Source organism: Cnephaeus nilssonii (assembly GCF_951640355.1).
Source record: "Cnephaeus nilssonii genome assembly, chromosome: 21".
NCBI lineage: Eukaryota > Metazoa > Chordata > Mammalia > Chiroptera > Vespertilionidae > Cnephaeus > Cnephaeus nilssonii.
Window position 1 is genome coordinate 22,923,283 of NC_137092.1, and position 17,353 is coordinate 22,940,635.

Below are 17,353 nucleotides of genomic sequence, written 5' to 3' on the forward strand. Positions count from 1 at the left end.
TATCTCTCTCTGGCCTAGCTTCAGAGGCGTCCTGGCGTTCTTGTGGACTCTTCTGGGTGGTAGGAAAACTACAGCCTGTCACCTTCACAATCTACACATTGTACTCTTCCCTTTTGCACATGCTTGGAACCTTCTGGAATGCTTCATTTCCTGCCCTCTCTCTTTCCCCAATTTCATGCTCTGCCCATTCATATTTGTTTCTTAAGGCCTTGGGGTTTTTTAAGACAACTTCACTGAAACCTTCCCCAATTCCCTTCCCCCAAATACTGGTCTAGCTGCCTTGTCTCTCTGCTCTCATTCATCCTGAATCACCACTGACACAGCAGTTAGCACACTCCCACTGCCTTACGCCTCTTGAGAGCAGGCGTGTCATCATTCCATGTACAGTGATAATCATATAGATTGCTCAAATATTTGTTGAATAAAAATTGGACACTTACCTAGTTAGTTAGAAGAGGTGAGTTGTATCTTTCAGTGTTTCATTTGCTTTTCCTCGTTATTCCCAAGCCTTTTTAACTACTAGAGGCCTGGTGCACAAAATTCGTGCACGGGTAGCATCCCTAGACCTGGCTGGCGATCAGGGCTGATCTGTGGGGCGACCAGCAGGGTGATTGGGGGGGCCCCCCACTGGCACCCACCTTGGCTGGCTGGCGCTGCCCGCTCTCCAGCCCTGCCCCCCGCCACCAGTTGCCTCCCTCTGCGGGACGGTCCAGGGGCCCCGCTGGCACCTGCCTTGGCTGGCCTGGGACCTGCGGGCTGGGGGCAGTTCCTGTGTTGAGCGTCTGCCCCCTGGTGGTCAGTGAGCATCATAGCGACCTGTCATTCCTCCATTTGGTCAATTTGCATATTAGGCTTTTATTATATGAGATAAGGTGTCCCCCTATATACACACTTATATATAGGATATCCATCCCCCTATATACACGCTGAATAATTTATTAAAATACACTTCATTTTCAAAATAGAGATATCAGCTGTTAAGTGTACATGCATTTTTGAGGGGACACCTATATTTCACCCTGAATTCTGTGGTGCTATGAGAAATTTAAGACAAAGGGGCCTATCCCAGTGGTGTAAGGAAGTTAACCCTTTTCTGGTGAAGCAAGGATCATAAGTGAGAGGTCCCCAAGGGGAAGGGGGATGATAAGAGACAAAGCTGGGAGGCCCTGAGATCTTTCCACAGTGAGATTTGGAATTAGAATTTCCTTAAAAGATCTAGCAAGTGTCCTTACATCTTCCCATATTGCCTTTAGGATATTATAGTTCAGAGATGGTGTGGGGGGAAGATGGATAGGAAAGATATATGAGGCCCTGGTCTGTTTGGCTCAGTGGATAGAGCGTCGGCCTACAGACTCAAGGGTCTCAGGTTCGATTCTGGTCAAGAGCATGTACCTTGCGCCCTAGCTGGTTTGGCTCAATGGATAGAGCGTCTGCCTGTGGACTGAAGGGTCCCAGGTTCGATTCCAGCCAGGGGCACATGCCTGGGTTGTGGGCTTGATCCCCAGTAGGGGGCGTGCAGGAGGCGGCCGATCAATGATTCTCTCTCATCATTGATGTTTCTATCTCTCCCTTTCCCTTCCTCTCTAATCAATAAAATATTAAAAAAAAAAAAAAAAAGAGCATGTACCTTGGTTGCGGGTACATGCCCAGTAGGGGGTGTGCAGGAGGCAGCTGATGGATGTTTCTAACTCTCTATCCCTCTCTATAAAAAATCAATAAAATATTTTTTTTAAAAAAAAGAAAGATATATGAGAAGTGGAATTCACAAGGTTTGATCATTGAACGTTGTGTCTTCACAGAGGAATCTTCAAAGTGCTCTATTACTAAGAATCTATGTAGCTCTTGTATCTTCCCTCCCAGAAATACTAAGCACACAGTGGTAGACTGAATTCTTCTCTCTGCAAGTCTTGATGTTGACTTCTAGCAGTTTGAAGTAGAAATAGTCATGTATTTAGCCAGGAATTGTTTGATTATAAACAAAAACTCTGTTTAACCAGCAGAAGAGAACAGGAGGAGGCGTGGAGTGGGTGTTGAAAGGATGTATGTCTCAGACCGCACGACAGGAAAATACAGGAACCGGGGAGGCTGTTCTGGATGGAGCCTCAGCAGCCATTCCCTCTGCCTCTCGACTTCCGGTTCACTGCGCCTTAGCCACTTCCCCTTTGTGGCTTAAACACACCAACGGGTGGATCTGATTGGAATGTCCCTGGTTAATACACGGTTAAACCTGTTTGCCTAGGACCTAGGTCACCCCTTTCACAGGGTCCAGGAGTGGGAATGGCAGTCTGCTGAGAGGTCAGACCAAAGAATAAGCAGAGATGGTTAAGGGGCAGCTGAATACATCTTCAAGTATATAAGACCTCTATATAATGTGATGTCAAACTGGTTAATTCATTTCCTTGAAATCAAAGGTAATGGAAATAATATGAAAGCTTCTAAACCTGGGTCCTGGTCATGGCTCTATCTAGGTAAGTTTGTAGCTCTGCGACAGATGTGTTCTGATTTCTTCCCATTGCTTCTGTGCTTTCTATGCTGAAAATGGAAACAGTTACCAAAACTCCGGGTACTATTTTAATAGATGATGGCTACTATTTGTTGTAAGATCTTCAACAGAACACTGAGCTTTCTTTAGTTTTCAGTCCATTTCTTGGGCAAGTGAGGTGTGGTAGGCGACCATATAACCCTGATTCAGACCTAATGTTTCAGCATTTTCCCACGTTTGGCACCATTCTTAGGCTAACTCAAGAAGAGAATGTGCCCCATGCCTTACCGCCCTCTATAGAGAACACTCGCCCGCAGTAATCATGTGCACTTCTTGATGGGCAAGCATTTTTTACAAATCTATTCTCAATCTCATCGTTTAAATGGACTTACTCATATTCTGTACAACAAAGATGGAACAGAGCCTTGTAAAGACCTTTATATCTGAATCTGTATTAAGTTGCCTTCACCCTTTTTAATATGTTGTTAGCTATTTATCAAGTGCTTATTAAAGCTGTTCCAAGTGCTTTCTATGCATTAGTTAACCTAATTCTCACAATAACCCTGTGAAGTGGCACTTTTATCCAGTTTAATAGACAGGAGACTGAAGCACAGAAAGTAGAATATCCAAGTAGCGCGCTGGCCGGTCTGGCTCGGTTGGTTGGAGCAGCGTCTCATGCACCAAAAGGTGGCCGTTCGATTCTTGGTCCAGGCACACACCCAGGCTGCAGGTTCAATCCCAGGTCAGGGCATGTGCAGGAGAGAGTTGATCCATGTTTCTCTCTCTCCCTTCCTAAAAATCAATTTTAAAAAGTTAAATACCCAAGTAGCAAGTGGTGAAGCAGAGATGTGAACCCAGGCAATCGGCTTTCAAACATCTATTCTGATCACCGTGTATATAGTCTCTAGGACCCAATGTACGGTATTTTCCCGCCAGTTTGTTTGGACTCTGTATAGATGAGTACTTTTCCAACCTGCAGATAGATTCTCACTTGTGGCTCTCCTTTACATCCTTTTCTCTCTTTCCTCCTTGCTCAGCTTTGTGGAATCCAGTGTTGCACGTACCAAGGGTCTGAAGAAGTTCATGTGGGGTGAGACCGTCATCACACAATCCTCCCTGTTGACTCATCTTTGCCCACACTGGCATCCTGCTTTTATAACTAAAGGCCTGCAGTGTTGTCTCACGGTTCATCTTTTTCAAAATGCCAACAGGCAACCTGGGTGTCACCTTTCCCTGCATACCACGCAGCCTCTGTTTTTGCCCTCTCTCGGTCTTGATGCAAAATGACACTTCTTCGAATTCCTAAAATAGAGTCCGTTTGCGTCAGAAGCATTGGCAATTGCGCAGAGACGGAGGGAAAAGGATGGTGAAGAGCACCGGCCCTACAATCTGGCTTCTGCCTGCCGGCGTCCCAGTCCCAGCTCCACACCTTTCTCACTGAATGACACTGGCAAATGACTTCTCTTCTTTCAGTTTCCTCTTCTCTACAGTGGGAGAAATCATGGTGACTACTATCTTAGAGTGTTGTGAGGATCAAGTCAGGAAATACATGAAGAACACTTAGAAAGTGCCAAGGACATCAAAGATCCAATGTTAGCCATAACCAGTTACCATGTTAGCTAAAAAATTCTTAACAATGATTCTCCTCGCCCCTTTGGAATGGCATGGGCTGTGGCTGGCTTCTGTTCCCACCCTCCTAGGTGACCCTTATGATGCAGAATATGAGGCTTTCTCCCAGGTTACACCTCCATTACAAACCCCAACCCATCACAATGTTCAGTCAACCAAGGGCTTCCAGGAACTAGAATCCAACCTCTCCAAAAATCTGGGGAATTAAAGAGAACGAGAAAACGCTCTATCATCCATATCTAGTTCTTTCTCCTGTTCCCAAGGCTTATGCTTATTCATCTTGACTATCCTGCTCTTATCCTCAAAAACCTCACTCCTTTTTTTTAAAAAAATATATTTTATTGATTTTTCACAGAGAGGAAGGGAGAGGGATAGAGAGTAAGAAACATCGATGAGAGAGAAACATCGATCAGCTGCCTCCTGCACACCCCCACTGGGGATGTGCCCGCAACCAAGGTACATGTCCTTGACCGGAATCGAACCCGGGACCTTTCAGTCCACAGGCTCACGCTCTATCCACTGAGCCAAACCGGTTTTGGCAAGACCTCACTCTTATTCAAGCATCTGTAATGTGTGGACATTATTTTCCAAATGCTGCACAGACCACCCTTTGTTGAACAAGGAAGGTGAGCCACCTAGATCCCTTACAAGGAAGTCTTTGTTGCACCAGCTGCTGGGCGTGCAGTCCGTGGACAGTCTGCACTGTCAGTCACTTCATGGGTTGCCTCATCTGCGGAGAGCCGCTTTGCCCAAGGACGTGCCCAGCGAGGGGGAGAGTGGTGCACATGCAGTGACTGGTGGAGGCCACATAAAGGCTCCGTCTTCTCAGTCTGACCCAGTGTAACTCAGATGGGCCATTTGCATACAAGCTTCCCTATGGGGTTGGCTGAGGCTAGTACAGTGTGACTTCTCCTCCTCCCCCGTTCTGCTTCCTTTTCCTCCCTTCCATAGATGTTCATACCAAGGGTGCCCCCTAGTAAATATCCTGCACATTAAAGTTGGTCTCACAATCAGCTTTTCAGAGGCCCCAACCTGTGTCACACCAAGCTTAGCAGAGTCTAACGTTTATTGAACACTTAATATGTGCCAGACACCATCATACGCCCCGTACACATGGTTTCTCATTTAATTTCCATAATCCTTTGAAGTAGATACTATTACTATCTCCCAGTTATAGATGAGGAAACAAAGGCACAAAGCTATACTGTTAGTAACTGGTGGAGAAGGGATTTGAACTCACCTCCTGACTCCAGAGCCTACATTCTGAACCATCATGCTATATTCTATCCCATCATAATATCTACTTCTTAAGGAGCAAAAATGATATTAAATCATACCTTATAAACCATAAATATATAATAGATATAGGGGAAACATTGCAAAGCCCATAGTATTTTGCTTGATGTCTCTGATGAAAGTTTATCTCTTAGAGAAATACATAATCTGTCCATTGTTCAACAGATGACGCAAGCTGTGTTTGGATGGTGTAACCCTTGCCACTTGAAATATAACATCTTAGTGGGCAGATTCTGATGAAATCTTTTCCTTTGGAAATAGTGCCAAGAGTTAGATTTTCTGTTGTTAATTGGTAGATTTCAAAGACTAAGTCGGCTCCTCTGAAACATTCTTATTAGCCTCGGAAAAGAAGGTTGACAGACACAGGAGTGAAGTGCTTTTGTGTTCAGGAAATGCAGCCGACTTCTTACCTCTGACTTCACCCATGAGTTTTATTTGTTATTGAATCAGCAGTTCTACTTTTCGAGTCATCTGGTTGTTCCTGAAGTAGCCCTTTGACCTTTGCCATTTTACCAGAGAAGATCAATATGTATTAGTTGGCTGGACTAGAGGTTAAGCTCAGATTTAGTCCTCAGCAAATAATCGTTTGCCCCCTTGTATCATGTTATCTTGTTCCTCTAGAAAAGGGGCACACACATTAAAAGTGACAGCAGTTTCAACATCTGCCTCAAGTCTTCCACAAAGGAATACAAAGATATACGGGCATGCTGAAAATTACCTTTTAATATGAATTAAAATGTGAATAACTCAAGCAAGAAAGCTAATATAACTCGCATAGCTATAATTACAAGGTTGTCCAAGTGCTTTTGTATTTGTTTCAAATCGTAAATATAAGCATATGCGTTTAAAACAAACAAACAAACAAAAAGCAGAAAACGCATTAAAGCATGGTCTCATGGTTTCTTCAAAGCATCACCTCTCCTCAAAACAATGCAAACAGTACAATGAAGTGGAAATACACGAAGAGTATAAATAGAAATGAATAAAGTGAAAAGCAAGTTGAACAGGAAAAGTTTTGAAGGCAGGTGCCGGGATAATCAGCGAGCCTGGTGACGTCCACCGTCCAGACAGAATGAGGTCATGCTTCAGATAGCGAGATACTTGTGGCGCCTTTCATCTGAGGTTCTCCACGTGCTTTGCTGACATTATCTAACAGCAAATAATGTTAACCCCACTTTATAGGTGGAGAAACTAACATACTCAGAGGCTAAGTAACTCGCTTAAGCAAGCACAATGAGTTGGTGATGGAACCAGGAAATTACTTCAGGAATTGAACCTACTTTTTTGTTCATAGCACTAGGTCAACTCTCCAGATACCAAAAGGCACTTTTCTTGCTGTAAATTTGTAGTAAATGTACTTTTAAAAACGAATATCGCCTGTAAACAGTTTGGTGAAAACGCTTTCAAGTGGAAGTCATGTTGCTTTTTTGTGGGAGAAATTAAGAGATGATTAAAAAATAAATTCTCCCAGATTCAAAAAAGTATATCCACATTAGGTTTAGGTTATTGAGCAGAACTCATTTTAGGTGTCTAATGCAGAACCATAGTGAAAGTACATTAGTTGATAGCCAGCGTCCTACTGGTTATTTTGCATGTGTGGGACACATTATTTTTGGTAGGGTGGGCCATGAACAGGAGAGGCCTGGGAATTAATTATTCTATACTTTCTATCCCCACTCAGCTCAGAACTGTCCCTGAAAATTCTGCAATGTCTGTGGGGACATACTATGGGAAGAAGGGGTGGTTCGTGGTGGTTGTCCTTTCAAGAATGTTATTCTCTGCCTGTAGTCCTCCTCTCCAAGCTCCTATAAATCATTTAAAAAATATTTTTATTGATTTCAGAGAGGAAGGGAGAGGGAGAGAGAGAGAGAGAAACATCCATGATGAGTCCTAGCCAGTTTGGCTCAGTGGATAGAGCACCGGCCTGTGGAGCATCAGGTTCAATTCTGGTCAAGGGCACATGCCCGGGTTGTGGGCTCGATCCCCAGTAGGGGGCGTGCAGGAGGCAGCCAGTCAATGATTCTCTCTCATCATTGCTGTTTCTATCTCCCCCTCTCCCTTCCTCTCTGAAATCAATAAGAAAGAAAGAAAGAAAGAAAGAAAGAAAGAAAGAAAGAAAGAAAGAAAGAAAGAAAGAAAGAAAGAAAGAAAGAAAGAAAGAAAGAAAAAGAAAGAAAGAAAGAAAGAAAGAAAGAAAGAAAGAAAGAAAGAAAGGAAAAGAAAAGAAAGAAAAAGAAAAAAGAAAGAAAGAAGAAAAGAAAGAAAGAAGAAAAGAAGAAAAGAAAGAAAGAAAGAGAAAGAAAAGAAAGAAAGGAAGAAAGATGAGAGAGAATCATTGATCGACTGCCTCCTGCACACACCATACTGGGGATCAAGCCTGCAATCCGGGCATGTGCCCTAACCGGGAATCGAACCATGAACTCCTAGTTCATAGGTCGACCTTCAACCACTGAGCCATGCCACCTGGGCTCCTATAAATCTTTTATACTCTGCTGCATGAACCCATACTTTGTGGTGCAAAGCCGACATCACTACTCCTGATGAAAACCACAAATATAATTTCATGATACTAACATCATATACTCATGCGAAAAGTAAATTATAAATCACATAAAGTTTTATGTTAACTGCATGTAAGCTCTAACTACATTTCAAAATGAAGGATTAATAAATTTCTCCTTCATTTTGACCTGAGCTCAGGATTAAAGTGACTGACAGGAGATGAGTTAATTTAGGGCAAAGAGCTACATCTAAACATCCGTTGATGTGTATAGCTGCATATATATATACAGGGTAAGGCAAAAGCAGGTTTACAGTTGTTCAGATGGAAAGTAATACAATAAATAATAATAATACAAGAATAAACTCCATGTTTCTCGTACTCACAACCATACACCTACTTTTGCCCCACCCTGCACATCCTTTATCACCTGTGTGCTCTGGTTAAAAGGTGACTAGAGAGTTGGGGGAAAGAGAGGAATCATGAACTCAACAAAGAACACTATTTCTCACTTAGGCACTCATAACTTTTGTGTTTGGCCAAAGCACAGAAATCCACCCTCCAGTGTTCTTTCTCAAGAGCCTCTGCTTGCTTTGAGCAGCCAGCAGTGTAGTGGGACAGGCACCCATTCTGGGTTCAGAAGATGAGGTTCCGGTTCCAGCTCTACCTTGTGACTGACACCAAGTCACCTCACCTTTCTCAGCATCGGCTTCCTCATCTGTGAAAGAGGGATGGTGGTAACACAGCACAGGCTTCGATGAGAATTGAAGCAAACAATGTGTCTGAATAACTGAGGTTATCAGAGGTTATACGAGAGTGATGTCAATGTTATCTAATATATTAATTACATGAAGTGCATAATTATGGGTTTATAATACAATCACGTATTAATGTAAAAAAATTATCAGTATATCTTAGAACAGTATATGTTTGCTTTGCCAAATTTTTCAATTCATGCGTGATAATATATGCAATCCCTTTCATTTCCAAAGCCAGCTACGTCTTTACCGTCACTCTTATTCCCACCTGTCGGTTTTTCTGCTTTTGCCCCCTTGTAATATTGTGTGGGCCTTCCGCTAATGCAGTAGGACGTGTAACCAAATACCCACATGTTCTCGTTTCTTGTTCAACAGGTGGGGAGCACCCAGGAGAGTTTTAGAAGTTGATAAGCCTCATTAAAACCCATGGGTCTTCTTCCAGCCTGGGCACCCAGCTGCCTTTTTCTATTTTTGGAAGGGCCACAGAAAATCTCCTGTCAAGAGTTTAAAACTTTCCACCGCCTGTCCACAAGCTGGTTCACCCCTTGCAAAAAATATAACCTCGTTCTGACTTATATTCTGCAGCTTGTTCTTCATTGCAGCTGTCTTGCTATGCTTTACTGCATGTTTCCTTTCTATGACTCGCCTACAAATCATCATCAAAACAGAGATGCTCTCAAGAGAAATGCTGTTCGCTTCAAGAGTGTTTTAAGAAGCAGGGATTGCCTGTATAGAGAGAGTCAAGGGATGGCCGCGCATCTGTTAAGCTAAGCTTTTGAAAGGAATGCCAGTAGGGAAAATACCAAGGAAAAGAAGGTGCTCCACATGAAAAGAAACTGACCTCTGAAGGTTCATGGGGATTAAATATAGGAAAATAAAAATTTTAAAGCTTCAGAACATTTGAAAATCACACATGTAAGAAGCATTTTTGTTCTTAATAAGCATAAAACTTAATTTGGGGAAAATGAGACAGACTTAGTACTTAGATTTAAACACATTAGTTGTCTCATTGACGAGTCTTGTTGAGGAAACCTCAAAAGATAGGAAGCAAATCATAGTAATAAAATGATCAAAATACTGAAGTATTTTATCAGCCTCACCTTAATCCAGATCTGCTCCCTAATACCAGCGTTTATCATTTTTACATATTGTTATATACATGTATCCACAGAACATGTATAGAATTATTTTGGTGTTTATATACATAAACATCAGACTGTAGATATCATTTAAGCAAGTTTTTTTTTTTATTGTCTAAAGTTTTACATATGTCTCCTTTTTCCCCAATTGACGCCGCCCCCCTTCCCCCCCAGCCATTTCCACCCCGGGCAAGACCCCACCGCCCCAGTGTCTGTGTCCACTGGTTATGCTAATATGCATGCATACAAGTCCTTTAGTTAAGCAAGTTGTTTTTTACACTCACCAAGGCTTTTATTAGACAATGGTGTTGAGATGTACCCATTGTTTCCAATGTCTCATAATTGCTACAATAAATGAATCTGTTATTCTAAGTCTCTATTTAAAAACAACAACAAAAACTCAGCCTCAGGTTTGTGCTAAGTCCCGGTTTACTTTTGACCTTACCAGAAACAGGAAGGAAGACACGCACTAACCCCATTGCCTGGCTTTATTCCAAAGCACTTCGGTACTCATCTTAAGGAAGGGATTAACTATCGAAAGTGAGATGTGGATTTGAAACAATTTTCCAGGTAATTCAATCCCCTAAAAGCTACTTTGAACTGAACAAAAAGTGTGTAAGAAGTGGATTTTGTCCTGCCTTAGATTTCCAGCTAATTCTCCTGGTCTAATTCATTGATGGAATGAATCCATCTGTCCATCCATCCGTCTATTGAATGAGTTTTTATTAACTGTTAGAGCTAAATGCATGGCACTGTTAACCAGATTGATGTTTTGCTTGTGGTCTCCAAGAAGGGCACACATACCCTTGGTGAGGGCATGTTTGTCCTTTTCATGTCAACTTTACACATTATAGAATGCACTTCCTAAATATATATATATATATTACCCTAGAGCCAGAACCCCTGCTAACATTAGGCCCATCCATGATACATTTTTTGTTCTAGATTCATAGGGCAAGTCGCGGTGAGTAGACAGTTTGGAATCAAATGTGGCTGGGTCAACAATGCCCTGCCCTGGTATGAAAGTTACCAGCCCTGATAAACCCTGAAGTATTTTATCACAAACATTCCATTCTCAGCACCTGGTTTGCACAAAATCAAACATATTTGTGTTTATAGGCTATTTGGAGTAGGAATTTTAAAATCTTTTTTTAAGGTTAGAAAATACATTTCCAGACCACCCAAAAATAAGTTTGTGCTTCTTTGAGCTTGTTTCTTGCTAAACTCATTTAGCTGCAACGCACATTGAAAATCTCTGATCTCTTTCTTAAGAGTGATATCTTGACTTTCCCAGACAGAGATAAATATTTTACCTCGCAATATGTCAGAACCAATGTTTTAATATTTATTCAATAAGAAGTTGTGGATAAATTAAGTAAAGGGTTTTGTTTTAATTTTACTAGATCCTGTTTAATTAGAATTTTTTTTCTTCCAAGCTATGGTTTTTTGCAATAAAAAACTTTTCACATTTAAGAAGAGTGAGATTCTGAGCTACAGCTGAGCTCAAATCCCAAGTTCCTCTTTTTCGATGAGGTAGACAAACACTGTTACCTTACTGGTGTATTTTACCTATTACTACGGCTGAATTTTCAAAGAACTTAAGGTACATCCCATGTTCCGTATTTCTGACCAGCAGCAGGCCTCAACATGTACCCTCTCATAGGCGATTCTTCTGAGGTGAGTCATGGTCTCAGGCCTGAGATGTAGACGTCATGAGAAACACCAGGAAAAAAAAAATTCCCCTTGTTTCACATCTTTGCCAATATGTAGTCTTTTCAGACCTTTCAATTTTTTTTTTGCCAATCTGGTGGGTATGAGATGGTCTCTTATTATTATTTTTTAAATTCCCATCATAGGACATGCTTTTTATTTATTGGTTTTAGAGATAAAGGGAGGGAGAGAGGGAGGGAGGGAGGGAGGGAGAGAGAGAGAGAGAGAGAGAGAGAGAGAGAGAGAGAGAGAGAGAGAGAGAGAGAAACATCTATCGCTTGCCTTCTGCATGTGCCCTGACTGGGAATCAAATGTGCAACCTTCCTGTGTACAGGGCCAATGCTCCAACCAACTGAGCCACATTGGCCAAGGCTCTCATTAATGTTTTATTTTGTCCCTGATTGCTAGTGGTGTAGAGCATTTGGCATTTTTAAATAAGTGGGTTATAGTTGTGTTGGTTTTTGTGTTTTTTTTAATCAATGATTTTTTTTTGGACTGTTGCTGCAAATCTTCCATTTTCTTTCTTTCTTTCTTTCTTTCTTTCTTTCTTTCTTTCTTTCTTTTTTTATATTTTATTGAATTTTTACAGCAAGGAAGTGAGAGGGATAGAGAGTTAGAAACATCGATGGGAGAGAAACATCAATCAGCTGCCTCCTGCACACCCCCCACTGGGGATATGCCTGCAACCAAGGTACATGCCCTTGACCGGAATCGAACCTGGGACCTTTCAGTCCACAGGCCGACGCTCTATCCACTGAGCCAAACCGGTTAGGGCTCTTTATTTTTTATTCATGTATTTCTTTTATTCCAAAGATGGGCCATGTGTGCTATTGCTTTAAATGTCTTCCGCTTTCTCTCTATTTCCCTATTTTTGACCATTCTATTCTTGCATTCTATTCTTGTGGCATGTTATTGGTGCTCCTATGACTGGCTTTCTGCTTTTCAACCCTTCTGTCCCTCCTTGCTAACCTGGGTTCCCTTAGGATCTCTAATTTGGTGAAGGCCTTCTAACCGGTTAGGGCCACTTGCTGTGGTTTTAGTTACCCATGGACAAACCCATTCTGAAAACGTTAAATGGAAACATTGCAGCATTAGCAATTCACAAGTTTTAAATTGAACACCATTCCGAGTAGTACGATGAAATCTTCGCAGACCCCTTTGATCCCGTGGGGGACATGAGTCACCCCTTTGTCCATTGTACCCATGCTGCCAGTCTCTTAGCAGCGGTCCTGGTTATCAGATAGACTGTCACGGCATTGTGCTATAGTAGTGCTTGTGTCCAAGTAACCCTTATTTTGTTATAATTGTTATTTTTATGGTTAGTTAATGTTGGTAATCTATTACTGTGCCTAATTTTCAAATTGAACTTTATCTTAGGTTATGTATGTATAAGAAAAAACATCGTATATATAGAGAGAGTTTGGTGCTATCTATGGTTTCGGGCATCCACTTGAAGGTCTTGGAACATATCCCCCGTAGATAAGGGGGGACTACTGTAGATATAAGAAATATATGTAAATGGTATTTAGAGACTTAGTAACTGATTGGGTAGGAGCAAGGCATAGAGAACAATATATATTTCTAAACTTTTGAGCCTCTCAGTTCTCAGAAGGGTTTTCTGCAATGGCCATTAACAGAGAAACAGGGCAGGAGGAGAAGCGAGCTTTGTGAGATTAAGGCAGGGGTCCTCAAACTTTTTAAACAGGGGGCCATTTCACTGTCCCTCAGACCGTTGGAGGGCCAGACTATAGTTTAAAAAAAAACTATGAAATAATTCCTATGCACACTGCTAAGTCAGCTGCTAAGCAGGACAGGCAGCGGCGGCAAAAACACCCGGCGGGCTGGATAAATGTCCTCGGCGGGCCGCATGTGGCCCGCGGGCCATAGTTTGAGGACCCCTGGATTAAGGAGAGGGAAAACGATAAACTTAATTTGGGAGCTGGAGGTGCCGATGACTTCTGTATCTATGTAGAGGTGGGTCATAGAAAATTGGACATGTTAGTCTGAAGTTTGGAGCCAAGATCCAGTTATACAAAGAAAGTTGAGAGTCAAAGACATAGTAATCAACAAAGATTATATAGTGCAGAAAAATCCAATCTTGGTGTCTACCAAGAAGTAGGAGAAAAGGGGAATCATATTAAACACCTGCTATGTGCTGTAGAAACTACTGGAAAGGTGACAAACTTATCTCATGAAGCATCTAATCTTGTTTTAGAGATTAATTGCTCTCAGGAAACTGTGGCCAAATAGGACAAAATTTAACATACTCAAGAGCCAATCTGTAGGTTATAAAAATAAGACTAATGGGATGTTGAAAAGGAGAGAGGTTGATGTCTTTGAGGTATTTGGGAGGTGAGAGAGAGGGCAGGGATCAGGTATAAGAGGTGGACATTGTGCATAGGCTGATAGGAGGGTAACATTGCTCCCCAGGTAGTGACAGGAACTTGTGTTTTCTCTGTTGCCTAGGAGGTAGCATGGGGGTGGAAAAGTATAAGTGGGTTTTGGAGTAAGGGAGACTTCAAATTTTATATCTACCTTTTACTGATGGTATAATATTGGACAAATGACTTAGCTTTTCAAAACCCATCTCCTTTCGTAAAAAAGTGGTTATAATACTTAATAACGTGGTTATATAAATTCTGTAAAACAACACAGGAAAACCTAAAAACTCTTTTCTTAGGATGTTTTTCTTACTACCACTTGCACCATTGAGATACCCACATTTCCCGTTCTTCCCTCCAGCATAGCTTCATGGAGACACAGTACCTATTTTAGAAAAGTGCGGCAAATTTGTATGTCCACTTAGCTCCTTAGTCAGGCATAGCTATAGGCTCTCCCAAGAGGGGGCAGTTACCATCTCTCGCTGTGATTGATACCATCTACTCAACAAGTATTTATTGAGCATCTACAATGTCCTACCTTATGGTGCTAGGCCCTATTGGGGTATAGAGAGATAAAAATTAAAAACCCTCAAAATACTTAAAAACGAGAAAACAGTCTCTGGGTGACTAGCTCCTTGGACTTCAGAAGGTGGAGGGAAGTGATGGGTGGGGAGCTTGTGTGCGGTGAACACCTCGCGGAGGGTGCCACAACTTGCAGCACAGCTGTCATTTAAGCCAAATCTTGGCAGACGGTAGAATTCGCCGCGCGGAGACTGGGAACAGAGGATCACGGTGTTAGAGGATGTGTTGATCACAGAGAGTTTCTCAAAGCAGAGTTATATCAGTGCCAACGCCCAACGGGAGGCATCTCCGTTTTACTTGCTCTGGAGTCTGAAGCCGTTAGCCGGAGAGCATGCAGATCAGAATTGCAACCCTCGCGAATAAAACGGCCGGTGACAGCAGTGGATCACTGCAGCCGCCGCCGCAGAGCTGCGATTCCCCTGAAACTGACGGGGGTAAAGATTTATTTGCACAATTGGTGAAGCATCGTAAACTCCGAGACGCTGCAATTTCTAGACTTAGAGTTCATCCTGGTCCACCCCGCTCCCCTCTCACCCCGGCTTGTCTTTTTGGCCGAGGGTGAAATGCGCAGCCAGAAGGCCCAGCTCGAGTCAGAGGAAAAAGAGGGCGGGGGAGGTCTCCGCTGCGGGTCTCCTTGGCTCCTCCCGAGTCCTGCCAGGCTCGAACTTCGCCACACCAGACATGGCGGCCCCGAGCGGCCTCTCCTCGCTTGACGTCGCCCTCAACTTTCGGCCACACTCAACATGGCCGTAACCGCAGGTTGCATTCCTGTGGAAACGTCTCGGGGAATTTCTCGCGAGGTTTGCCGGGGCCCCCTACTGCTCCCGCCCTGCCTCGCGCCGCCGCCGCCACCGCCACTGCTGCCGGCGCCGCTCCGCCTCCGTGTCAGTTGCTGGGCCGTAATGGCGACTGGGCCGCCGCTGCCGAAGTGACTCCCGGCCGGGGGAGCGGGGCCAGACCAGCGTCGGAGGGAACTGCAGAGAGCCGCAGCTCAGGGGCTGGCTTGCTGTGGGGGAGGGGAGGCAGCCTTTCCGCTTCTCCTTCCTTCTCTGCAGACCCCGCGGCTCCCGGGAGCCGGTGCGAGGCGGGCACCCGGTGCGTCCCCGGAGCGGGGAGGCCCGGCCGGGCAGCCCTGGGGCCGGTCGGGGCGGCGGCACCGCACCCTCCGCCAGGCCCCGCGGGATGCACCGTGGGAGCCGAGGGCGGAGGCGACACTCTCAGGTGAGCTGCGGGAGGACCTGGTTGGGACCTCGGACGGCTCCCTCTGCCTCTGCCCGCGGTCCCGGTCCCCGGTGGCGGCGAGAGAGAGGCGGGTCGGGGCGCGGGGGCCCCGGCCCAGCTGGGCGTCCCCCTCGGCGAACCTCCCTGGGTCTCTGAGGCTTTGCCGACCTGGATTGTACCTGGGTGTCAAGTCCCACCGGTGCCTGCCGGAGACGGGCTTTCTTCCCTCACCTGCCAGTGCCTGCCGCCCCTCCCCTCTTCTGCGAAAGGTGTGCGATCCCTCTCACCTTCGGTCCCCGAAGTGTCTCTTCTTCATTCGGAGACCAGGCTTATTTTGGGGGGATTCCGGGGAACTGGTTCCAGTGGCAAGGATGACTGGTTTCTGTTCCTTTCTGGTGGGGATAAACCTTCTCAAGTAATAGGGAAAACTTTGATCTCTGCTCCAGTCCAGCAGCTGCTGAATGTCATCTTCTGATTTATTAACTAATGATTTCAGGGGACATTTTTTTTTTTAAAAAAAAGGTTTATGCTTTGGAAGTTGCCATTTTCCTCCCCCCCCCCTTTTAAATGTAGCCCACTATGCTCAATAACATTTTGCGAATGTTACAAATATGGGTTGGAATCTGACGGGGGGTTTTTAGTTTTCAGATGGGAAGTTGCACATGGGTATAGATTTTTACGTGGCTTTAGGGTAGCGACAAATCCTTCAGATAGGAGAAAACAGGTTGCCAGGAATGGTGGTCAGTATCCATGTACTTCCACCAGATTGTTTTGTTTTGATGGTGATCCTTGTTTTGAATTTGGGTAAGTCGTTAATGGTTATGTTGCCATGTTAACTACCTGCTCCTGCCCTGTATTTTAAGGGTTTTAAAGGAAAGGCTATCTTATCTTAGATCTAGTAACAACCCGAAAAAGGTTTGTAGAAGCGACAATAAAATACTGAAAGCAGCTCTCCATTGAAACAATGTCTCGGTTTAAAATTTTGTTTTTAAATAAGGTCATGAGATTGTGACTTTGGAGGACTGGTTTGTTGGGCCTGTGGTAGAAGTTGCCTCAAACTCATGGGCGGGCGTGTAATTGTTTTGGTGTGCTAAGTTGACACACCAATGTAATAAAATAAGTCAACCATTGAACCCTCATTGCACTGAATTTAAGATACTTTAATCAGAAAATAAACATCAGGTTAGAATACATTGTATGTGTGGGTAAATACATGTGTATCTTATCTTTTCATAGTCAGTAGCAGGACTTTTTAATAATAAGTTGAGTTATATGTAAACAATTTTGTACACATGTGAAAAAATTTCTCTGATTCTCTAAGTTATATTGGTGTGTAGTGTTATGTAAGAGCATTAATACTTGTACAACCTGTGGGGTAATCAATTTATGAAGTAGGAAGTTTTGAAATTTTTTCTAATGCTTCTGATTGCCAGTTTTTTTTTAAAAAATATTTTTATTGATTTCAGAGAGGAAGGGAGAGGGAAAGAGAGAGATAGAAACATCAATGATGAGAATCATTGATCGGCTGCCTCCTGTACAACCCCAACTGGGGATGGAGCCCACAACCTGGGTATGTGCTCTTGACTGGAATGGAACCTGGGACCCTTTAGTCTGCAGGTGGACACTCTATCCACTGACAAAACCGGCTAGGGCTG

At 43.6% G+C, this 17,353-nt stretch overlaps 1 protein-coding gene across 2 annotated transcripts in view; it reads left to right on the forward strand.

Annotated features, from left to right (window-relative positions):
• Positions 1-15,288: 15,288 nt before the first annotated feature.
• Positions 15,289-17,353, forward strand: part of CEP350 (centrosomal protein 350) — a 119,862-nt gene continuing 117,797 nt past the window's right edge. For both annotated transcript variants that reach the window (XM_079761606.1, XM_079761607.1), the window contains exon 1: positions 15,289-15,698. The gene's annotated coding sequence lies outside the window, so the exon portion shown is untranslated. The remainder of the gene's footprint in view (positions 15,699-17,353) is intronic.